The sequence below is a fragment of the Meleagris gallopavo genome, chromosome 4 (assembly GCF_000146605.3).
Source record: "Meleagris gallopavo isolate NT-WF06-2002-E0010 breed Aviagen turkey brand Nicholas breeding stock chromosome 4, Turkey_5.1, whole genome shotgun sequence".
NCBI lineage: Eukaryota > Metazoa > Chordata > Aves > Galliformes > Phasianidae > Meleagris > Meleagris gallopavo.
Window position 1 is genome coordinate 6393971 of NC_015014.2, and position 9146 is coordinate 6403116.

Genomic DNA, 9146 nt, shown 5'->3' on the forward strand with positions numbered 1-9146 from the left:
TTTTCCCAGTGAAATCTTTATTGATGTTTCTTACTATTATTATAAAATGTTTAGCATGGTCACAATAGCATTTCCATCTGTATTTTGTAAATCAGAGAGACTCTAAACTGTTCTGAAACTATTCTGTAGATGAAAAGAAATGAAAGTGATCAACGCTCATTGTTCTAGTAACTGGGTTTCTCTGCAAAAATCTGACTTTTTGTTTAAATATTAGGGGAGTGAGGGGAAGCAATTCTGCATAAGAACCCAAGGGGAAAAAAGGGCACATACATATGAGAGTATTTGAAGTATCACTGTGCTGCACATTAGGAAACTTCCCAGAAAAAAGAAAAACAATGTCCTTCAGGGATTTTCCTCTTACACTACAGATTAATGTGATACGGAAATGGGAAAATAAAACTAACTCCTAGAACACAGTATGTTATGTGGGGAAGAATATAATGCTGCTTTGAAAGTATTTTTTCTCCTGAAATGGTCCAGACGACTGTAACTAAGATGCATTGCTGTGCATCTGCTGTGACTGGAAAACCATCGCTTTGGGCTGTCGTTTATGGAGCTCATTAAATAATCACAACAGTAATTAAAAATGTGCTGCAATAAAGAGCAAAGACTACCCCAATTAAAAAAAAAAAAATCCTAACTAAGTTTCTTCCGAGAATTTTTGGTACAGATCACCCAAATCAACCTTTTCTATACTCAGGATCACCTTTTTTTCCCATAGCCTCTCTCCTCTCACCCACAGCACCTTCAGGGAGCTGGGGCTGTATCCTCCAGGGATGCACTGCTCTGTGCTACAGGACCTGAACTATCTGCCAACAGTACAGCAGGGCAAGACAGCAACTCCAAGTGCAATGCAGAAACCACGCATAGAGCTAATCTCTGTCCAGACTGAAGATCAGGGTTTCAAAGCCAGTCAAGAAAGACAGCCAGTAAATAACTTAAGACATTTCTCAAGCTCAGAAACAAGGGATTTCATTCATTTATTTGCAAGTCTATTAAACATTAGGGAGAGGAGCTGGAGGAATCAGCATTTCAGCTACAGGATTTGCTAATCTCACTTTGAAATCAGCAATTTGGGCCTGACTGTGGTCAATCTGATCACAATTTATCGTTATCTGCTGGCTGACCAGAAATCCATGCAGAAGTTTGTGGTCTTAGTGCAGTAAACTGACACAAAAATAATTTGGCTGTATAAACAAAGGCAGCAAGAACTTAATTGATAAGAATCAGAAACTAAAATACTGTCTACCAGGCCTCAGAAATTCTCTCATATGCTACTGAAACCTTCCTGCAATATCCAGAGAAGAGAATTGATATCTTGTACCATTTCCATTTCCTGTCCTCAACAGCTTGCATGATGACTCCCATCAACCATTCCCATTTTAGCACCTCCTGTAGACATGAAATTCAGAAAAAACATCTGAACAGTCAGCACTCAAGGAATCAAAATAATTACAGAATCATCAAATGGCTTAAGGGGAAGAAAGAAGAAAGAAAAGGGGCCTTAAAGATTATCTAGTTCCAACTCCTTTGCTATGAGAAGTGGCAAGATATGAAATAATTAAAATATCATGCTTTTTGTCTGTAATAAGTAGCCTCAGAAAACTCTAATGTTCAGCAGTAGTAAGATTATGCTTAACTACTCTGAGTTTTCTTACACCTTAGTAATAATAATTTTATTTTTAAATTACATGTACATAGGAGCTTTATATATATATATATACATATATGTATATATCAGTGTGTGTACTTAGAACAAAAAAAAAAAAAGCAAAAACCAACTATTCTTCATTTTACAAGAAGTTCAATGGCCAGCCAGCACCAGTAGTAATTTTATATGCCATATTTTGCCATATATGCCATATGCTTGTTAGAACTCAGTCCTATGAAAAGCCAACATGCTGACATTCATTTAGCATCCCTGACTTTCCATACATTCAAGAGGAGTCAAAAGCGGTGCATTAATACAATGACAATAACACTGCCTGTACCTTCCTGTAGCCCTGTATTTTCCTCTGACTCTTAGTTTCTAATAACAACAAATCTGTCGATCCCAAATTGATCTCTGCAAAGACAAATCACCCAAGTGGAACCATGTTGAAATCATAAGAATCACCTTTTGAAGGTGTGTGTAACTGGGTCTCCACTGAGCTGAAAACATAAGGAGACCCAGATTAGATCCATTATAGAATCATAAGTTAATTAACTAGGTGGGTTTAAAGTTAGTGAAACTACAAATTTTTCCTTTGATCGGGCAGTTGGTGTAAATATATGGTGTTAGATATCTAAGAATAAGAGTGCTTGTATAAGCACTGACAGTGATACAATGAAAATCATTAGATAAATGATATGTTTTTTCTGGCATTACAAAAGAAAGAGCAAGGAAATAAATATAGTGGTACTCTGTTCTCTTTTTCTTATGGTTACATTTTGTACAATTAATGAATATACCAATGCTATGGTATAGCAATGTACAATCAATGAATATACAAATAGTATAGTATATCCAGGAGCTTGGCTGATGTAATTATTATATTGGAGTAGAAAAACACTCACCCTCCCCTGGGCTCACGAAATAGACTCTGGTGGAGCGGATCAGCAGTCAGCTCTTAAATGGGTCTAGGAGAGGTGGAGCCAGGCTCCATCACTTCCTGCAGCACAGGTGAATTGCCTTCAGCTGTGCTCCCGTGGCTGACTCATTGCTCACCTCATGTGATTAATCAGAGGTTCAGGCCATGATTCAGCAGCCCATACACATTTTAAAGCTAAACATGTATAAACAGGTAGAAATAAGCGAGTTAACTACTATTCATATTTCCTTACAGTGTCCTCTCTAGAATTATTTTGCTTATGATTTAATGGTAAAATACTACCCCTTTCAACAAGATAAGTGTTACATTGCTCAGAAAAAATAAAATGACATCTGAGGAGGCTCCTATGTACAGGAAAAAATATTTATGCCTTTTTCCTGATGCCAAATGTAAAGGATATCCAAAACTTGAACCTGTAGTATGGTACAGTAGGAAAACAGGTGAAAAAAAAAAAAGGAAGATTGTGGTAGAGGACAAAAAGAGTTGGTCAAGGGAGGAAAGTGAATGCTGTGGAATCTTTAGAAACTGCTTATGCATGGCCCTACATACATGCATATTTTACCTTCATTATAACTGGGTCACAAAGCATGTGAACTGCAAACAAACCTGAAAAAGCAGTTAGAATTTTACATCTTTCTCTTCAATTTCATTATGGTTACAGAGATTTTATAAAAATCCAACAGATCTCTATGACACATTGATTATTCCTCATGAATAAAATGATTCTAACTCTCCAGATTTGTCATAATAGTAGCCTTTAGAAGAACTAATAACTTCATACAGTTGATACCTTTTGTGTTCTCTCAGATAATTCAGAGGGAAAAAAAAGACCAGCTTACCTATCAGATATTTCTAAGGATGCTCCCTCAGATTGGTCCTTGCATGCCAAGAGGTTAAGTTCACATAATGAACAAAACAAAAAGAACATAAAATAAACATAAATAAATAAAACCAAAATAAAATATAAATTGTTCATATTCTACTTATGCATTTCCTTAGTTTTTAACTCATCAACCAAAGCTAAGTATCTCTGGCTAAGGAAAAGTTTTTCCTTCCATTATAAGAGGCAATAAAATCCCTGTAAACGGAAATCCTAACTCCACATCTGAACTACGGAAAATAACAAAAATTAAGCTTGAAAACGTTCTAGATTTTAAGAATTTACTTCATATTCTCATCTTGGTAAAGTGCAAAGGACAAAAGTATTTCTTCAGATATTAAGGCAGTGTTACATTATTTCTATTATAATAAAAAAATTAGCAATATCAATCTCATTCTGTAATTATAGAAACTCTGTGATAAAAGATATGTTTATCTAGCATGTATGTGTGCTAGATAATTAATTTCGTGATTGAAGTGTGGAACTACTGCGTTTCAGTAATCACCAAAAGATCTTGTTTCTCCTTCAAGTGAGCAGATGACTTGGAAGATGTCACCGCACAGCTGGAAATTTGCAACTTTTGTATGATGGTGGAGAATGGTAAATCCTTCTGATAGCAACAAGATTTCTGTCGGTGTCATGGAATATTATTGATTGTCGTCCAGTACATCGCAGGACAAAACACTTGGTAATAACTCACCAAGGCCATTATCCAATAATGTCAATGGAAAGAGTCATACTGATTTTCAACAGTGCTGAGCTGAATTCACCAAGCATTAGATTTCAAAACTCCTGCTTTTAAAAAACAGCCAAATTATCAGCCAGTGTAAATCAACTTGTCTTCAGCGAAGTGTAGAAGTTACATTGATTTAAAAGGAGTCAGTGACATTTATATTGTGTCCTTCAAGGCATTCTGTGGGGAATTAAATTCAATAATAACTTTCAGCCTTTTGCTCAGCACACCAGATGACAGGCGAGATGCCACAAATTCTTCTTTTTGTCCAGCCATTTATGATAAGCATAAGTAAAATTACATCAAGGCTGCTCTCTGAACTTCCACCTCTTCAGCACTGTTGCACTGCTTTTTTCCTGCATTTCATTATGTCAAATTTTGGAGCAGCATTACTATAGGAGCCCATCGAAGAACAAGGAGAAAGTATTCCTCATAGCTGGGCTGAGGAAAAAAGCCAGTTGGTCCCAACTCATCTTTTGCAACAGCACACTTCTCCATTCTGGAACTTTTTCCCTACAGCTGTGTCAGATGGGAAATGTTTTACTAGTGGGAAATGAAGTTAATTTACCAGCTCTGTGCACTTAGGTACTTGGGAATCAGCTGGACTTCAGGCTTTGTGAGTTGCCTGATCCAACTGTTCATTTGAGGCAGAAAAAACATTTTTGGGTATTCAAGCCAGTTCACATCAAATGGATGAACAAAACATTATCTCCAAATTGTTGCAATATTTTCATACTAGAATACCTATAGCTAACTACCATGATAGATTACAATTTATCCAGCAAATCAAGTAACATTTTTGCACTCATCTTCTTCTACCATGAAAATGTTGGAACCTGTACAAAACAGCATGTCTTACCATTGTGTTCCAAATAAAGAATATTTTCCAAAAGTAACATATCATAAAAAGCACTGTATAAAAGTAGTAAAAGAAATAATAACAAGAAAAGAAATACATGCTTAATTTTACCTAGAAACTGTGACCTCCGCTCCTCATGTAGAACTTTTACCACCATTTGTTTTGTATGCAGCCCCTCCACCAATTTCTGATGATTTTCTGTGAGTTTTATTTGGCTAACTGTGGACACAAAGGGCTTATAAGACTTTCTGCTTTGTCTTTCCCAAAGTAATATTTAAAAATTAACACTACGGAAAACTTATATTCACTACATTCCTTAATTAATCCAATGGATGATGTTCTTGCTGCATGCTTAGAGCATTTGAAATCAGCCCAGCGCACGCCATTTAGTCTTCAGGAAATAGCATTTAGACTCAGAGAAATATTTTCTCATTGATCCGTATTTCATTCAAGAGTGATAATCACATAGACATAAAATTTCAAATTAAATTGTTTAATAATGCTTATATCATGAGTATCATTGTGTAGGACAAGGCTTTTGCAATTCTGCATGGAGCTATTATTTAGAGATAAAAGCCATTTAAAATAATTTAAATGTAGAGCCAGAGAGCAAAAATAGGCTAAGTCTGAATATTAATTTTACACTACTGGCTTCCCATTGTCATGTGGACACACTTTGCTATCACTGCTTTACCACACCAAACACCTGCCTTTATTAAATCTAATTCATATCCTGTTCTAAAGAAAAAAATGAATTGAAACAGTCCTTCTTTCTTTCTCTTTTTGCCTCTCATCCTCAGTGGCTGCATACAACCATTGTTCTACATTCAGATAAACAAAGGAAGTCTGTTTATCTTGATCCACTGCATACTGTTCATTTAGACTCATATGACAGTCAAACATAAGAAATTACTTATTAAAAACATCAAAAACAATTTGTGGAGAAATTCACAGTTACTATTTGCTAAAACTGTTTATTTGGCATAGCTTATTTTTACCATATGTATTTACAAACACGTATGTGTATACGCATGTATACACACACAGTAAGAGGAAACAAGCAAGCATGTATCCATTGGCATCCCCTTTACCCTTTACTTTCATTTGGTGTTTATGTTCGATTTTAAACTGTTTATCAACATGATAAACAGAATACTCAAGAGGAACATTATGCTAAAAACAATGAGCATTATTTTTTATAACTCAGAATTAAGATGATATGCTACCTTTAACTGGCCTGCAATGGTTTAAAATGTAGTCCAAGTACCCAACTATTATCACTTGAAAGTTGTTGATTCCCCTCATTATGACAGTGAATGATTCTGAGATCACCATCCAGAAGCAGAGTTCAGAAAGAATATCTGCACCACACCTTCAGTTTTTCCTGATGGCTTCACTGAATACCCCAAATAAATTCCCTTCTTATCCCAGGAGCAGTTTTCTAGATGAATGCTGAGGTATGGCATGTGAATGAATAGTAAATAAATACATAACAGGTTTCTGAAAAATGATAATAAATAATTATGAAAAATGATAATAAATAAACAAATAAATAAATAAATAATTCCTTGCACTCCACTTGCTCTGAAAATAATGTTCTTCGGTAGCATTCATTTCCTGTAACATTAAAACTGTAATTTCAGAGCCACGCTACATCGAACCAAATGCTCAAAAGGACAACTTCACAGAATATATCTGTATGTCTAAGATGCATCTGTTTTTACCAAACTTCATTAGAGGCCATGTTTTGCCAGGCACAAATCATACTTGCACTCTACTTAATGCTATATTTTTGCTTCAAATGACAGCATCTATCTGCACTGGAGCACGACTGGGTTTGCTGGAGGATTATTACAGAACTCAACAAACACAAAACGCTTTGCACCCTTTCCTGTCCTCCACTCTCACAAAGCCTCTCCAAAATTGAATATAACAAGGATACGACACCACAGTACCACAGAGTGGCAACTGGTTTGGGTATAAATGTCGCATCTGATACTTCAGTTTGATCTTAAGGTCCCTCCCAGTCTGATAGATATCTGGTAATAAAACCCCCAAATGGTAAGCTATGCTCCTCCTCTGATTCATGCTACATTTTGTGAGTTATGGACACAGCCTATGAATCCAGTGAGTAGTAGAAAGCTCTGTAGGAAAACTGTATTTATGAAAATAGTGAAATGAACATCTGTCTGGTTTTGTATTATGAAGTACTCCATCACCTAACTCTTTTTCAAATTTCACAAAGAAAAATGTCTAATTCTGTAACGTAAAATTAGCAGCTTTGTATTTTCCACTGCTAGATAACAAAATCAAAACACAAACAATGAATTCTTGTTTTGGATACATACTTATTTGAACGGCTTTTCTCTCACTGCCTTTTAACTGTGCTGCACTGGGTTTTCCCTGAAACAAAGATATTTTTCACACAACCCTGAAAAATAATCAGTAAAAGCACAGGTGGGATGCAGACAAACAAAATCATGCACAGATGTAGTCTTTTTATTTTTTATTGTTCTGCATAACTACTTCTTCAAACTTTATATCTAACTATGAAAAAGATTGTGTTTTCCAAATCTGTTATACCTGCTTTTATTTGTTACCATTAAAGTTATAACATATTCACGTGTCACTTTACTCTGAGAAATGCTATTTAAGAAAGCAAGCTATTCCATGTTCATGAATATCTGAGCAGATGGCATGTGTTGCAGTAGATTAGTATTGAATGTAAAAATAGTAGCACCACCTATTGGCAAAATGCATAAACTGATCATCAAAATTCATACTAGCATTCATGTTATTGGATGCTAAGGTTGTACCTTTATGTTTTTAATTTATTTTTCGTTTTGTTTTTATTCCAAATGCGTATACTTGTTAATGTGGGCTTTTGATTTCTCTTTACGAGAAACACATCTAAAATCAACTGGAAAAGAATAGAGATTTTAAACTGGAAACCCAAATGTAAAGCAGAAATTCCTACTAGCAGGGTCAAATTTGTTTTGTATAGATTTAAAATATCAGAAATCTTCTAAGCTGTGGATTTTTCCTATGAAATAAAACTCTGGTCCAGACATTTTAGCTTCAGATTCTTCTGAGAATCTTGAAAAATCCCTTTAATTGAGCTATATGAATGGGGGCCAAAAATATATGTGGAGGAGAATCATAGAATCTTCTGAGTTAGAAGGGACCTATAAGGATCAAGCCCAATTCCTGGTTCCACACAGGAACACCCAAAAATCAGACCATACGACTAGGAGTGTTGTCCCCATGCTTCTAGAACTCCAGCAGCCTGGGGTTGTGATCACTGCCCTGGGGAGCCTGTTGCAGTGCCTGACCACCCTCTGGTGAAGAACCTTTTCTTAATACCCAGCCTGAAGTATTCTGGCACTGAGGTGAGAAAACAAGACTTTCAAATGCTTGTATATATTGACATATACAAATTTACACATACAGATGTGATATCTGAGCTGTCCCTGGCTCATAGTTACTATGATGCTGCTTAATTCTAATACAAATCGCTATAGGAAAGAGGAAGAACAGGAAAGAAGAAAGATTTATTTTAGTTGAATGTGAGAGGCTAGGAGTTGGATGTGCAGTGTCAGTTTTTATGCACACTGCATTTAAACAAACTTTAAAAACCTAAAATTTCTATATAAAGTCTATTATTAATTTATAACTTATTTTACTGTGCAACTATTTTGTTTTGGGTACTTATTTTTGGTTGCTCAGAACAGTCCTAGCTTAAATGTAACTTTGTAGGACAACCACTCTCAAAATAGTTTATAAATAGTATTATTTAATATTATTTTTATTACTTATTCTCTGTAGGATTGATTCTTAGGATTTTTTACTATATTCCCTTTTACCAACTGACATTATTTTACTTTTTCATAATAAACCATATCAATTAGGATAACTGTTTTCATTCACGTATTACTATTGATACTGCTACTTTCTTGGCTGGTCAGATTCCAGCAGTAAAAATCTCTCTGCATGATGAATTTGAAAACTGACTGTCAGTTCTGCATTCCTAATTGTTTCACTGTTTTCTTCTTCAGTGTTCAAAATATTTGGGGGGAAAAAAAA

The 9146-nt window shown here is 35.3% G+C and overlaps 1 long non-coding RNA gene across 2 annotated transcripts in view; it reads right to left on the reverse strand.

The window, feature by feature from the left end:
* LOC109367142 overlaps positions 1-9146 on the reverse strand; it is a 100820-nt gene that overhangs the window by 35417 nt on the left and 56257 nt on the right. Inside the window, exon 1 of one of the 2 annotated variants that reach the window (XR_004159451.1) lies at positions 3431-3488. The exons of the other annotated variant lie outside the window; for it this stretch is intronic. This is a non-coding gene — a long non-coding RNA (uncharacterized LOC109367142). Of the gene's footprint in view, positions 1-3430; positions 3489-9146 lie in introns of those variants that run through there. 2 annotated transcript variants of the gene reach the window in all.